The sequence below is a fragment of the Mustela nigripes genome, chromosome 9 (genome assembly GCF_022355385.1).
Source record: "Mustela nigripes isolate SB6536 chromosome 9, MUSNIG.SB6536, whole genome shotgun sequence".
Lineage (NCBI taxonomy): Eukaryota > Metazoa > Chordata > Mammalia > Carnivora > Mustelidae > Mustela > Mustela nigripes.
Window position 1 is genome coordinate 9276343 of NC_081565.1, and position 16234 is coordinate 9292576.

At 40.4% G+C, this 16234-nt stretch overlaps 1 protein-coding gene across 4 annotated transcripts in view; it reads left to right on the forward strand.

Moving 5' to 3' along the window:
• Nucleotides 1-257: 257 nt before the first annotated feature.
• MAPKAP1 (MAPK associated protein 1) overlaps nucleotides 258-16234 on the forward strand; it is a 243204-nt gene continuing 227227 nt past the window's right edge. For 3 of the 4 annotated variants that reach the window (XM_059410802.1, XM_059410803.1, XM_059410804.1), the window contains exons 1-3: nucleotides 442-527; nucleotides 1438-1471; nucleotides 2615-2707. The gene's annotated coding sequence lies outside the window, so the exon portion shown is untranslated. Of the gene's footprint in view, nucleotides 528-1437; nucleotides 1472-2614; nucleotides 2708-16234 lie in introns of all 4 variants that reach the window. The other variant, XM_059410805.1, reaches the window with a different exon arrangement.

Here is a 16234-nt window from a genome sequence, read left to right on the forward strand (position 1 = left end):
TTTCTTCCATAGAGAAAGGAGATGGAGATTTGAAGGAGAACGCTAATGTTGATTTCTATGCGACGCAAATACACGGGTTGACACGTCCGTCACATTCCCAGCTAGCAATCTGTGACTCAGGCCTTAACCGGACCGCAGAAGTGCAGCGCATGCGTACGGCCTCCTGCTCGGCCCCGCCCCCCGGGAGGGCTTGGCTCCTTGCTCTCTGCTCTGGGGCTTGCGCACTACATCCCCAGCCAGCGGCTTCTTCCCGGTCAGGGACTTCCGGTGCGCGAGGTGCGGTTCCGGGTCGTAGCGCGGCTCACGGTAACAGGGCTGCCGCTTGGCCGGACGGCGGCAGCGAGCAGTGGGGGCATGAGGGCGAGCCGGGAGAGAGGCAGTTGAGCCGGCGGGGAGGAGCGCCAGTTCCCGAGGATTCCCAGAGTTCGGAGCTCGGGTCAGGGGCCGGGAGGCGCGGGGAAGCCGGGCCCTTCCCTCAGGAGCGTGTCCCGGAGCCGACCCGGCCCGTAGTGTGGCAGCAGCTTCAGGTAAAGGTTGCCCCAGCCGCTAGCTCCCTCGCACACCCTCCCGTCAGCCCACCCGAGGATCCCAACCCTGCTCACTCCTCCGCTCTGGGCGCTGCCCCGGGGGGGGGGGGTAGCCTGCCTGGCCCTTGTCTCCATTGAGCATCCGTTTCCTCGTCCTTTCCAGAACTGGAGGGAGCCTGACAGCTGGGTTGTGTGACTGGGGGAGGAGAAGCCAGTGGACTGGGTCGTGCTGGGTGGGGGGAGGGTTGGCTCCGGCAGTTTCTGACCCTACCACTCGGCAAATGTAGATGTCCTAATCTTCATAACATGCAAATTGTTTTTAAAGCATTGTCTTTGTGGTCCCCGTTTCCTTAGCTCTTCTCCCCAGCTGTCCCAAAGGAGTAAGCAGCCTCGCAAAACTTTTTTCTAGCTGGAGTGCTGCTGGAACTTGGATTCAGCTTTTTATGAGAATGGCAAGGAGTTTTCTAAATCTGGTGAAGGCTTAAAAAAAAAAAAAAAGTAGTTTAAACAAGATTATTACTTTAACTGAAGACCCAAAAGTTGACTCCTTTTGGAGTCAACAAATTGGTTAAAATTTTATTTGGAATGCATGCAAGTAATTCTTGAAGCCCGTTACGGTACATGGCCCTGTGCAGAGCATCACGTTATAAACCAAAACCAGCAAAGTTAAAAACTTCCCCAGGTTAAACAGATGGAGACAGGTCTTAACACACATCAGTTAAAACAAAGTCAGCATTCTCATTCTATTTTTCAGAAGCAGAGGGGGAGGATTATTACTTTAAAAGCCTAGTACAAGAGGAAAAGCTAGCACCGTTTTTTTATTCCTCATTTTGTGACCCCACACAAGGTGCTTAGTAAATGCTGAAAGAGTTCTTGATGAAGTGTTGATTATTGTGTTCATCTTTTTCAGTTTACACACTTCCAAGTTTGCCGGAGCTTCTGAGGTATGCTAGTGGCCCCTTTGTCATTTAGCGTTGTGCTCATATCTACTTTTAATTACTGTGATGCCAGACAGTACTCACATTGTATACCTCTTGATCTAGCTCCAGCTATGCTTGAAAAAGCCCCCTTCCTTAATTCCCTACCTGATCTTTTACTCTAGGTAAGTAGGACCTCAAATGGAAGAGTCAGGGTAAATTTTACATCTGGTATGAGACAGAGGTAGGATTCAAACCCAGGTCTGTCTCATGCCTGCATCTGTGCTTTTTTTCGTTATATGCTTTGCCCTCTTTCACACACTGTAACATTATATGAAACTACATACAGAAGAACTATAAACGAGAAAAACTATGAATGTCAAAGTCAGTGGTACAGATAGCCCTTTAAATGTAGAAAAGACTATGATCTTTCAAGGTCAGAAAGTGGTAGGTGGGTCAGTTCAACTTTGAATAGGAGCATGGAAGACCTATAGAGAGTAACATGGACTCTGGATTCAGTTCCTTGTCCCTCCTCTTACTTCTTGACTTTTGGAAAGTTTCTTAATTCCAGTCATTATTTTCCTCAAGTATGGGTTGGGTTAGAGGGATAATATCTCATGGAATGTAGTGAGTATTTAATGAGCTAATGTGGATAAAGGGCTTGATACATGGTTAAGGTCCCCTGAAATGATAGTTGTAAGATGCAAAGATGCAATGTCTATGATGGTTTTAGAATGGCAAGTAGACCAGACTGAGTAAAGCAAGCCGTTGCTTCTTATAGTGGGGATACTGGGAGGTAAATTGGAGGGTCTATAGGAGTCAGAGTCAGTGAGGGCTTTAGCGTCAGTCAAGAGAGGTAAAGTCCAGTTTCTGCTCATAATTTTTCCAGTTAATAAATGCTCTGACGATCTCTGATTCATTCAGCAGTGCCAGGGAAAGTGTTAAGACCCTGGAGATGTAAAAAGGCATAAAACCAGCGCCCACCCTGAGGTGGTTGACATTCCCGTGGGGGAGATGTAAGTATGCGCAGGTAAACTGTAGGAAAGTACCATGGCAGCCGTCTCCACAGGGTACTGTAGAGCACACAGGCGGGAACACTGGTAATGGTAGCTAATGAGCACTTACTGTCTGCTAGCATGGTGTTAAATGCGTTGTCTCATTCCCATACAGAAAGGTGTTGTTAGCATCCTGTTTCTACAGACGAGGAAACTAGAACGCAGAGAAGTTAAAGAAGTTCCCTGAGTGTATGCAGCGGTTGGAGCTGTGAGTAGAAGGGATTATCTGCTAGACTTTGGTGTTTGTACTCACTGTGGTGTGGATGGGTGGATGGGGACTGTCTGAATAGACTTGAGAGATGCTAGCCCTTGAGCCATAGCGTCGGAGTAGCTTGGGTGTGCTTCACTATGCTAGACCGCAGGGATAATGAGGAGGGAATGCGGCCGCTGCTAAGCTCGTGGCCTTATCTATCACGGTAAATATATATATATGTATAGTTTTTGGTGCAGTGGAGGAGTTGTTTTATTTGTTGACTCATAACTGAAGACTAGAAATCTGCAGTTCAGTGGATTTGTATGTATGTATTTCAGGGGAAGAGAATTTGCTGGAAATCTCTTATTCTGATATATCGGCCTTATTGTTAAGGACACAGCAATAGATGCCAAATTATATGACTAGGAATTCTGTCACATTGCATTTTTCCCCCCAGGGGAGGTGCCCTGACCTTGTGTTTTCTGGGAGTTTGAGGTTTTAGAGAAGTTTTGACTCCACAGTTAGCACATTTCAGCTTGTGCTAAATTTAAAACAATTGAGCACGTATATATTTAGTCATCTTTAAATGTTTTTGTGCATCTTACTTCCTTCAGTCTTTGTGGTTCTGTGAGATAGGTGGTGTTACCCCCACGGAACACATGAGCAACCTGAGACTTAGTGGTTAAATATATTACCCAACTCACATAGCTAGTGAGTGATAACACCAGAAAAAATAGGCTAAAGAAGAATAAACAAGTATTTATTAGTTCTCTTTTGAGCATGTACCTCAGGGTCTTCTAGCTCAAGTGCCCATGATAAAAGAGTAGGACAGACCTCGGTGAACTGGCTGTCATAGGACCAGTCTGAAGGTAACAACAGTTGCTGCTCAGCTCCAGTTGCTTATTGCTCTCTGAGGAAGGGGTCTGGTGTCCCTGGATCTTCTGAGGGATGCTATTCTTTTGGTTTTTTATTTGTATTTTATTTAAAATATTTTTAATTTCAATCCCAATGAGGGATAATATTCTTTTTTTGGCCGGGAGAGGATAATATTCTTGAGGGGGCATTCAAGAGTTGCTTAAAATCTGGATTTTAATGAATTTAATTTTAAAATTTGCCATTTAAAAAACTGCCATATAGACCAAAGCACATCTGCGGGCTATGTACAGTCCAGGCTGCCTGATTATGAACTCTCATCTACCTGATGACTGAAATTTTGGTATGCACTGTTCAGAACAGGAGGTACAACACATGTAATGATTATTAATCAGAAGTCTACTGGTAAATTGCCAGAGTAGGGTATATTGTAATTAACATACTGATTGTGTTTGGGGAAGTGACGGAGTGAATACTTTTGTTATATCATGAGGCTAATTTTCAGGAGGGATAGGATTTAGATGAGGAGATGACCTTGTAATACTTTTGATTTGTGTTCTTAGCACTTTTTTTTTTTTTTTTTTAAGATTTTACTTTTTTATTTGACAGACAGAGATCATAAGCAGGCAGGGGGGGGGGGGGGGGAAGTAGGCTCACTACTGAGCAGAGAACCCGATGTGGGGCTCGATCCCAGGACCCTGGGATCATGACCTGAGCTGAAGGCAGAGGCTTTAACCCACTGAGCCACGCAGACACCCCTGTTATTAGCACTTTAAATGCTACCAGATTCTTGTCTTTTGGTCCTCTTTGTAGTACATGAAGTGAATGAACAAGGAGAGTAATTATAAATTCTTGAGATGAAGAAACTGGTGCCCAGTGAATGACAGTTTAGTAGAAAGTGCACCGGATTGAGAGGGACTCGAATTCTGAATTCAGTATGCCACTAACAGCCTTTTGATTTTGGTCATTTACAAATCCTTGAATGTTTTTCCCATCTGGATAATCATGAGGAGCTCAACTCAAGTCCTGCTAAGGTCTTTGCAGGATGCCAAGCTTTCTGGTTCTAAATGACACTCTTAAAGTCACACAAGTGATTATCGGCAGACCCCAGGGGAGAATGGTTCATATCTAAAATGCTGCTCTTTCTTTCATGATGGCAGGTAGGGAGCTACTCCTCAGCTCTTCCCTCTGGTCTGTGTTCATCACTAATTCTGGGAAAGGACCTTGATAGGCCAAGTGCTTCCCAAATGCATACAGTGGTTTGTTGACTTTATATATACAAGATTGAAAGGGGGCATAGAGACACCTAGCATAGTGAGAGAAATATGGTCAGGGAGTTCCCAGCCCAAGGGTTTATTTTTATTTTAATACCCAGCCTCCACAAGGTGAGAATTGAAGAAATATTGTTCTTTTACATACTGGTTTTCATTCATACTCTATTGTATAAGGAAATAGCGTAGAATATAAAATGAAGAAAATAAATCCTGACCAGCCACTCAAAATTTATTATCTCTAGTTGGCAGCAATCTAGATATACAGAGGAAATAGATTTAATAGAAGAAACAAAATTTGGACCCAAAGAAGAAAACAGTTTTAAGTAATTGAAAGTGAGAAAAATGGGAGAAACCACTTAAACGACAAAACTTAAAATCTGGGAACAGCAAGAAGGTACTAAAATGACTATTGGAATTAGATTATAGTAATCACTTCTGAAATAGAGTCATGTCACATTTACTCCTAAATATATGCGTTGTTAGATTTTCATATCCTATACTTGAGTATATTTTTATAAGTTTGGGTATATTTTTATTTTATGCTTTTATTGATACAGATAAAATGGACTGAATATGTAAAACTTAAAAAAAATAACATTTTTAGCTCCCTGTGGATTTAGCTTAAGGTACTATATTATAACTAAGTACTCTTTAATAGAGAAAATGGTAGAAAATTGTTGGAAGGACTAATATTCTTTCTAAAGCAATTTTTTTAAAAAACAGTGTATTTTTGGGGCACCTGGGTGGCTCAGTGGGTTAAGCCACTGCCTCCAGCTCAGGTCATGAGTCCTGGGATCAAGAGTCCCACATCGGGCTCTCTGCTCAGCAGGGAGCCTGCTTCTCTCCCCCTGCCTGCCTCTCTGCCTTCTTGTGATCTCTGTCTGTCAAATAAATAAATAAATCTTAAAAAAAAAAAAAAAACAAAGACAGTGTATTTTAAATCTGAGAGTCCATAGTTGCTGATGTAAAGGAGACTAATGAAGAAGACCTGAGGTTGAATCTTGAAGCCATGTGAGGTGGGGCTTTAGAGTCCCAGACACCTGGATTGGAATGCTGGCTCTGTTATTAACTGTGTGAGCTGGACAGTCTGCGAACTGAGGCCAGCATTGCCAGTGTTATCTGGGGCTCAGAAACCACTTATGTGAGTACTTGGTACTAATGATGCTTCTGGAGAGGTGCAGGTACCAGCGTGCAGGGACATAATGCATTTAGAGACAGTATAATGTGATGAGAAATGACTCTGCGGAGTGGTCGTGAAGAAGTGAGACCCTCATTTTCATGTCTGGATGTCATGTCTTGTTCATTTCTAGTTGTGCTCTGTGAATTAGTGTGCCTACCAAGAGTGCACTGTTGAGGCGTTTCCATATGCTTCTTTTTGGTGTAAGGAGGGTTGAATGAAGTCATCTGTTTAGGTTAAATGAATTGATCTGGTAATAACAATAAGGACTTCCAATTGCTTATATTACCTTTTTTTTGGTGTGCCATGACTGCCCTTTGAAGTTGTTAAAAACAAGGGCTGTGGTACTCTCCTTGTCTCCATCTTAACAAATGCTGAAATGGAAGCTTGAAGTAAAAGTGATTGACGAGGGAGAGCTGATAATGACAAAGCTCGGATTCAAACCTTTGGAAGTGTTTTGTTTCATTTTACTGTGAACGCAGTGGTGGTTTTGTCACTATTTCATGCTGTTTTAGATTTGGTTGCTGGCCCTTGTTTTAGGACGGTCATCAACTATGGCTCTTCTTACTCCTTTAAACTTGTTCCTGATTATATTCTGTAAGTGTTTGGTTACAGGTATAATCTTATAATACAAAGTTTTAAAGATTTAATAAAACCCTAATCATAATAGTTATTGCTAGCAGAGATTGGTGGTGATTGGTTACAAATATATTGCTAGTGGGAATAGAATTGGTGAAAATTTTCTGGAGAGCACCTTCTCAGTATTTATCCAAGCCTTAAAAAATAAGTCATGCAAGTCTTTTGAGCTTGTGATTCCATTTTTAGAAAAAATTTTCAAGTTTTTATTTAAATTCAGTTAGTTAACATAGAGTGTAATGTTAGTTTCAGGTGAATTTGTGATTCATCACTTATATTTGAAATCTGGGGCTCACCAGAAAGTGCCCTCCTTAATCCCCATCACCCATTTAACCATTTAACCCTTCCCCCTGCCCACCTCCCTCCCAGCAAACCTCTGCCCCGCTCCCCTGCTTATGCACGCGTGCACTCTCTCTTTCTCTCTCTCACATAAATAAATAAAATCTTTAAAAAAAAAATAGAATATGGTTTCATGTATGTTGACATAAATGATGTTGAGGTACCCAGGTTAGCCTTTCTCTCTTTGCCCAAAATTCTCTTTAAGACAATATCATGGAGGGGCGCCTGGGTGGCTCAGTTGGTTAAGCCTCTGCCTTGGGCTCAGGTCATGATCTTGGGGTCCTGGGATTAAGCTCCACATCCTGCTTCCTGCTTAGTGGGAAGGCTGCTGCTTCCTCTCCCACTCCCCCTGCTTGTGTTCCCTCTCTCGCTGTGTTTCTCTCTGTCAAATAAATAAATAAGATCTTAGAAACAAAAAAAAAGAAAAAACAGTATCATGGAAGAAGAGTTGTATTTGTGTTGGTGGTACCAGTGCCCTCTTTAGTGGCCAGTGTGAGAGTGGTAGCTTTGTGACAGATGTCTTTCAGAGTACACTCCTGTCTCTGTGAGGTTGGACATTGGTATATGGAGCTTTTATGTGACTTGAATGCTTATATATTGGAAAATGCTTTTTGGTATGGGAAATTATAAGTGTGATTTTCTGTCTCAGTTTTTCTGAGAAAAGGTCAAAATTTAGGTTTTAATTTTTATGCTAACAGTATTTTAAAAAGTATGAATATTAGACTGTCATGATGAATTGGTGCTTTTCTCATTGTTTCATAATTGAAATTGCGGTAGTTTCAGCATGTACATATCAGCAAGATGGCCAGTTAGGGTTGTTGTTGTTGTAAATGGTAATTCTCCTATATACGATATAAAAAACATGCAGAAATTTTAACGATGTATTTGAGCATATTTAAATTAGGAAAATACCAGGCAAGATGTTTCTTTTTGTAAACTGCTTCTGTCCAAAGCATTCTGTATATTATCAGAATGAAAAATGACAGCACTTTGTCATCTGTTCAAATTGATATTGCACTCTATGCAGTGACAGCTGAAAAGGCCCACAGGTGCCATATAAAGAGGTGACCATGTTGTCATATTTCATTTCGGCATCCCTCTGCAAAGCCATAATTACCTAATTAGGTTGTTAATTAGGAGATTAGCATTTCACTATATTGATAGAATGCTCTTTACCGGCGTGGGGCTAGATACAGATTTGTCTGCCCTAATTTATAATCTCTGCCTTTTTTGTACTTACTTATTTGCTTAAGTTCCTGATGTGGGGCAATTCAGTTTACCTGAGAAACAGTTTGTTTGTAAGCTAATGAAGCTTTGATCACTGGATTGAAGTTGCTGAGTTAAAATGTGAACAGAATTAGAAGTGTGGTCTCATCCCCAAAACGATAATAAAAATTCTTGAGTTGGTAGAATCTGTATGCTTGTTTGCATAGGCAACAAATACATAATAAGAAATAAAATTGTTGTTATACAAAAAAATCCAAATACAAAACCTAAGTTTGAAATGCGATAGAGATTTATTAATCCTAAACTAGACGAAGGCAATTATTTAGTTATCTTGAATAACAAACGTCTGTCACTTACACTGGAGACTTATAAAATATGTTAAGTATTTTGAACATGTTTCAAAACTGAAGCTTGGTTAATGACTTTGGAACAAACGTATTCAGTCTTGTGTTTAGACTTCCTTAGATAGCCATCATGCATCAAGGTTTATCTCATTTGTTTCTTCTGTCCTTTAGTCTGTGCTTGGAACATTCTCTTCTCACGGCCTTTGCAGTCCTGAGTGCTTCTGGAATTTGAAGTATTTCACAGTACCCTTCACTCGGTGAACTGTGTGGAGTAAGGGGCATTTCTATTAAGTGTGTCCAAACTTTTTTTGTGGGAGCAGGGAATGGGGCCAGCAACATGATGATTTTCGTGTATTTCCACTCCAGTGTACACGCATTGACTGGAATGCTTATAATTTGTGTTTCGTGTAGCTTTTCTGATCTTTCCAGTTAAGGAGATTCAGAGTTTTAGGAGTGCATGTTAGGAGCTCCATTCCCACTGTGGTAGTAGTTTTAGCTCCTTTTGATATAATCACAATGTGAGCCGTTGTGGAAAGTGCATGTGTACTTAAGTCCCTTTTCTGTGCAATTGTTAGGAAGAATTGCATTTGTTGATAATGTTCTTTACAATGAAGAAATATTTTAAAATATTTGTATATGAAGAAAATATCATGTGAAATCTTTTAGCAAGTGAAGATTTTGCTTAATTGTAATCATTCACGTATTGGTCATTATATGCTGACTATCCGCGAGGCACTAGGCATATGTCTGGGTATTGAGCAATCAAAACCCTAGACACTGACTCTGCTCTCATGCGACCTGCAGTCTAGTACAGACTAGTTCGAGAAGTGTTTAGTAATGGGAGTGGAGGTGAGTGTGGAGGAGTATCTACTCTGACCTTGATAAGGTCAGCCCTTCCTGGGGCAAGTGAAGTTGAGTTGGGATCTGAAGGGGGAGGGAGCAAACTGAGCCAGTAGAAGGATGGAGAAAACTGCTCTAGGCAGAGCTGTTCAAAAGCTTGAAAAAAACTGAAACTGAGGTTGGCTGGAGTCAAAAGTAGTAGAGGGTGAGTAGAAGGTGGAGCTGCAGATGTAGGCAAGGTTCGGTTTTATTACAGTTTGGGAAGGAACCAAAGGATTTTAAAGACAAGTTAGGAAACGAGTTAGGTGAGAGATGGTGGCTTGGGTTCTGGAGATAAAGAAAAGGGAATGAAATCTAAAGCAAGAGGATTAATTACATGGCTATAGGTTTCACAGAAAGAAAGGAGTCAAGGATTCTAATTTGGACATTGTAATTGCTTTACAATTTTCAGTGTGACATTCTCACACTTAAATGTACTTTAGTACATCAGAGAGAAGAGGTCATGAGACTTCTTTTTCAGTATGACCAAAACACGTACAGTACTACCAACTAGTTTTCTTTGAGGTGAATTGGGAAGAATACTCATATTTGAGTCTCACTTTTGGTTCCTGTATTGTGACCGCTGCTTTATGGGGTATGCGATAATATCTTACGGAGGTCCAGAGAAACTGCAATTTTCCCAGTTTTCTGTTGCTGGGTTACTGGGTGGTGACATTGGGAGCACGCGGTAGCTCTGCGGAGCCTTGTGTTTTCTACCAGGCAATATTGCCTTTCTGGTTTTATCCCCTTCTGTTTGTTTATTCCAAAGAGAAGAGAAGTAGTCCCCAAGGACCAGTCACCGACAGAGGCATTGTATTGTTAATGTTAACTCTGTGGCTTCTCCTGCCCAGCTCTACTGTGGATTAAAGCGCCTGGTGCTTTGGTAGGAGAAGCTATGACCGCACCTGAATGTTTCAGCAAAGTCCCAAGATTCTGCTGGGATTTCTGGCACTAGGATTTAATCTTCCTCAACTAGAAATGTAGATTAGTTACTTCCATACAAGTTCACTAACATATGTGAAAGTTCTCCTCCTTTTCTTTAGGAAAAGACTTGGAAGCTCCCATTTTTGCGTGAGGAATTGCATCTCTCTTTGGTATAATCAACCTATATTGCGAAGTGTTTAAAAAATTTCATGGTTGCAGCTTCCACCACTGTTCATTTAAGTGATTTGTTGGCATCATAATGTTAGATTCTCCTGAAGGAGAAGAAATCGGGGATGCAGCATGGATTCTAGCCTTCCTGTGTTTCTACACTGCCCCCCTTTTTAAAATTAGGGTATAAGTCTTAATGCTGTAAAATTTCCCCCTTTAAAGTGTACAGTTTTATATTCACAAGGTTGTATAACCATCATCACTATATAATTTGAGAACATTTTTATCACCCAAAAGGAAGCCCCATACCCACGAGTAGTTGCTCCTCATTCCTCCCTCCCACAGCCCCTGGCAACCATTAATCTACTTTCAGTGAACCTTTTATATGAATGGAGTCATGCATTATGTGGCCTTTTGTGTTTGGCTTCTTTTACTTAGCATAATATTTTCAGTGTTCAAATATGTTGTAACATGTATCAGTACTTCATTCCTTTTTATGGCTGAATAATATTCCATTGTGTGGAGATATACCACATTTTGCTTATCCATTCACGAGTTGATGAAAATACGTTTTTTCCCCACTTGGCTATTGTGAATAATACTGCTGTGAACATTCCTGTGCAAGTTTTTGTGTGAGCCTATGTTTTTCTCCTCTTTTGGAATGGATTGCTGGGTCATGTGGTAACTCTGCTTAACATTTTATAAAGAACTTCCAACCATTTTCAAAAGTGGCTGCACTATTTTGCGTTCTCACCAGCGGTGTATAAAACCGGTCCCCTTTTTGCTTCTACTCTCTTCAGGCTTTGTTGCTCTGGTTTGGGGTGGAATCTCCCTTAGGCTCTAGGAGTTTCATGAGCCCTTTGTCTTGATAAATGGGAAATATTCCATTTTCCTTTTTCCACAAGGTTTATTCTCCTTATATTAGACATTAGTGACAGGAAACCAAATAAGGCTTTTCGTCTTTTCCTCTCAAGGACTTCCCAGTTCAGTGTTTGGAACTTCTTATTAGATAATGGTGGGGAGAGGGAAAGGCCAGTGAAGAAAGTAACTGCCTAGGAATTTGTGAATTTCCACAGCATGGTTCCTAACTTTAGAATCTAGGGAAAGATTATCTTGTTTTTCACAGCTTCTAGGATTTCTTTTTCTTGCCCCGTCCTTTGATGCTTGGTATTCCTTGAATTTTGTTTCTAAGTTACTGCTCTTCTTTCCTTATATGTTTTCCCTGGGTAAGTTTATTCCCATCTACAGCTTCATCTGTCATATATATGTTGATATCTTCCAAATTTGCTCAGATCTTTCTCTTAGGCTTCAGATTTGCATATCCTTTGTGTGTCACTTATATGTTGTAGTCTCCCGAACTCATTCAGACCTCATTCCTGGGCTGTCAGGTTTACATCATGATGAATCTGTTTGGGTACTCCATAGATATCGCAGGTTCACTGCGTCTGAATAATTCCTCATTTTCCCTCTACCTGTTAAGCTGTTCCTACTTTTGAGTTTACAGTTTCATTTGTTGGCTCTCATGTAGGCCAGAGAGTTTCCCCTTCTCCTTCGCTGTCCACATCCAGTCACCCAGTTCTGGCAGTTTTATTTTCTTCATATTTCTTACCTATTTCCTAAAAATTTTGACCTATATTTCGCTGCCTTACTTCAGATTTCATCATCTTTCCCTGAGCTGTAGTCATAGCTTTATAACTAATCTTGTGTCTTGTCCATCAGATTAATCTGTGCACCTGCCAGATCAGTCAGATGAGCACACGAAGTGCTCATCTAACCAGCAACTTTGAACTCTGTGTAGTCTTAGCTACTGAATACACATTCTGCTGTTTCTTGTTTTAATGCCTTATCTCATGTTGTCTCTTCTACTTGCAAGAGATGAGCTTGTCTCTTTGATGACTCTTCCAGCCATCCAGCTTCTCATCTTTGAATATTCATCTTAGAGCGAGGAGTAATTGCAGTAGTAATTGTAGACGTTTGGATGTGGTTCACCATGGGCCAGACACTGTTATATGAACATAACATGAGAATTCATTAAGTCCTCCCAACAATCCTTTGAGATAGACACCAGAATTATTGCTGTTTACAGATGTGTAAACAGAGGCACTGAAATTGTTACTTTGCCTAGGTCCTGCAGTGAGTGATTAGCTAAGTTCAGATTTGAACCCAAGCAGTCTGATGCTTGATTGCTTGCTCTTTGTCTCTCCTACATACTCTTTGTCAACGTACCTGATTCTCTGTGCTTCCCCAACCTCAAAAGTTAGTTATCTTCATCCTGCTTTTGTAGTAACCCAGGCATGGCCCAAAGTTAATCTGAAGTCCGTAGACAGATCTGGAGCAAATTTTATTTTTAACATTTTTGATCAAGGAGGCAGCATTATAGATTACTTAATTTCCAGCCCTCCCCCTCCCCCCATTTTTCTTAAGGAGACTAAGTTGGAAGTAATTACTTTGCATTATCCTGATCTTAGTCATTCATCTCTGTGAAGCCTTGTCTGAATATCTGGTTTTATTTAGAGATTTTTCCTTTGTGTTTCCATAGTACTTTGTTACAGAATCCTCTAGCATTGTTCTCACTCTTTATTTTTTAAAAATTTTTTATTTAAATTCAGTTTAATTAACATATACTGTATTATTAGTTTCAGGGGTAGAATTCAGTGATTCATCAGTTGCCTACAACATTCAGTGGTTATTACATCATGTGCCTTCCTTAATGCCTGTCACCCAGTTACCCCCATCCCGTCACCCACCTCCCCTCCAGCAACTCTCAGTTCGTTCCTGATAGTTCAAAGTCTCTTATGGTTTGCCTCCCTCTCTGTTTTCATCTTATTTTGTTTTTCCTTCCCTTTCCCTATGTTCATGTTTTGTTTCTTAATTTCCACTTATGAGTGAAGTCTTTACTGTGACCGTTTATGTACTAATCTCCTTTTCTTGACTCCCTTGCTTGCCTGCTGGGGATAGGGAATAAGACTTACTACTTTATACTCCTCACTGCCAGCATGGAGGGGGTATTTCTGCTCGTTGAATGAACAGGGAAGTTTGCTTATACCCATATTTAAATTAGTGAGAGAAGAGGATTAAGAGGAATGTGATGAAATGAGCTTACATTGGAAATTTAAGGCAGCGTATAGTAATTGTGTGGAGCAGGAATTCTGGAGTCAGGTTACATACTTTATCCTGGCTCCACCTTTTACTAATTTTGTGACCTTGAGTAAGTCTATGCCTCAGTTTACTGATTTGTAAAACATAAATAATAATAGAATCTACCTCACAATTTTGGAAGTGATGTGTGAGAGCTTGCTAAGTAAATAAGCAACCTTCTGGAATCCAGAGAATTGATTATAATACTTAAATTGTATTTTGTGAAACATTTTTCCTCTGACTGTAGAACATCATAGGCAGAATGAAGCCAGTCCTGCTGCTCTATCCTCATTTTGATTCATGTAGTGATGGTTTAGAAAGGAAAATAAAAAATGTAGAGTAGAAGGTTGTAAACAAAATGGCTGGCAGTTAGTGTAGTTTTGTTAATAACAATAATAGCAATTATCATTTACTGAGGTTATGAAAGCTCCATTCAAGTGAAAGTACAAAGCACCTTTCAAAATCACATAAAAATAGTTTAGAGATTATCTGACAGTTTAGACGATCTCATTGCTGTCTTTCATTCATTAGAAGTTGAATGAGTTTGTAAATATTCTTTTTCTAAGTATTCCTATGAAGTAGAGAGGACATAGATTATGGATATTTCCCTGCTGAGGATACAGAGTCAGGGATACCTGACTCACTTGAAGTCATTCCATTGTTAGTCCTGAGGCAAGCTAGAGACAACGAGAAATTCCAGATGTGTTTACTGTTATAGTTCTAGAAACCATTTTCTATATATAATAGCATTAAAAAAAAACAGGTGGCCATAATGCCCATTCAACTCAGTCAAGCCCATTCAGCCCACTCAGTTTTGTAATGGGTTTCTGCCAACATGTTGATACTATTCAAATCTTTGTCAAAGGGAATTCCTTGAACTTCTATGCTTAGTCTGAACCATGGCACAGTGATATAAGTAAAATCCGCAATAGATTTCTTTTTTCCTTTGAAGCAAAAACACAAAACTTTTTAGTTGGACTCTAGGGTACACTCCCAACCATACCTCCTCCTTCTCGAATGTGCTTGGAATAGAATTTGACAGCTGGAAGTCACTTCTTAAAGTTCAGACTCCCCATGTAACAGATGCAGAAATGGACTGATATGTAAAACAGGTTTAAAGAGGCTTAAAGAAATGACTTGTCCAAGGCCATGTAATTAGATCCCTGGTAATTAGGGAATTGGAATTCAGGTTTCCTGAGTGGTGCTTGGAGTAAACTGTGTTGCTTCCATTAATTGATGATGTGGTTAGCCTGAGAGCCAGGTAAGTGCAAACATAACTCTCTTGAATTCTTCTGTTTAAGTAAACTGCAAACATCAAGGAGACAATAAAAGAAAAATCTTAGGCTGTAGTGGGATACTTACATACTGAACCAGCACTATGGATAAGGGTCCTTTTTTGGAAAATCATGGCACAACCCTTTGGGAACAAGAAAGATCCATTTGTTCATCTGTTGATTCCACGCTGAGCTCTTATTGGATGCCAGCCACATTCTACTAGAATCTGGCAGCACAGTGATGAATAAGACAGTGTCCTTAAGGAGCTTAGTGTTTAGACAAGAAAACCAACATATAAATAAATAATTATTTAAAAAAAAAAACAGTGTGATTAGTTTGTTCATTCATTTATTCATTCCTTCAGACTTTAACATAGCAGCCAGAGAGATCCTTTTTAAATGGGAGTTAGATCATATCACAATCCTCTGGTGGTTCTCCATTTTACTTGGAGTAAAAGGAGAGTCCTTAGAATAGCTTGTAAGGCTCTGCATGTTTGCTCCACTCTTCCAGACCTCATCCTCTGCTGCTTGCTTCCTTGATGAGCTCCTTGCTACTTCAGCAGCGCTAGGCATGCTACCCTCACTGGGCAATGCACTTCCCTTCAGAAGTGTACATGACTTGTTCTCTTATCTCCTTCAGATGTTAACTCAAATGTCAGGTTCTGGGTAAAACATTCCTTGACTGCCTTATTTACAGTTGCAGCCGTGGCTCAGCACTTGGCATGCCCATCTCTCTTCCTTGTGCTGTCTTTTTCCATTGCACTTCTAATCTCCTGTATAATTTACTTCTCTGTTTTGTCTGTCTCCCCATTAGAATGTGAACTCCACGAGGCCAGGACTTTCTGCTTTGTTTTCTGCTGTACTCTTTGCATCTAGAATAGTGCCTTGCACATGGTAGACTTCAATCAATATTTGTTCAGTGAATAAATTCAACAAACACATAATATCTTCTATTAACAATGTGCTAGATTAATTATTTGGTGGAAGTAGTGACAAAGTGCAGTGCAATGGGACTGCAGAGAAGGGAGCAGCTAACCTGGTCTATGGGATTCGTCAGGGGGGTTTCCTGGAAGAACTGACCATTTTGAGCTGGATTTTGAAGAATCAGTAGGAGGTAGCCAGATGAAGAACGGTGGATAGGCTTCAGATCGAGCTTGATGGGATAGACTTGCCTTTGTTCAGGCTTTGATTTTCCTTAGGGTATGTTAAAATTTCAGTAAACATACTAGGAGTTAAATTTGTTTAGTACCTGAGAAGATTTGAGCATAGATTTTTGTAGCAAAATTGTA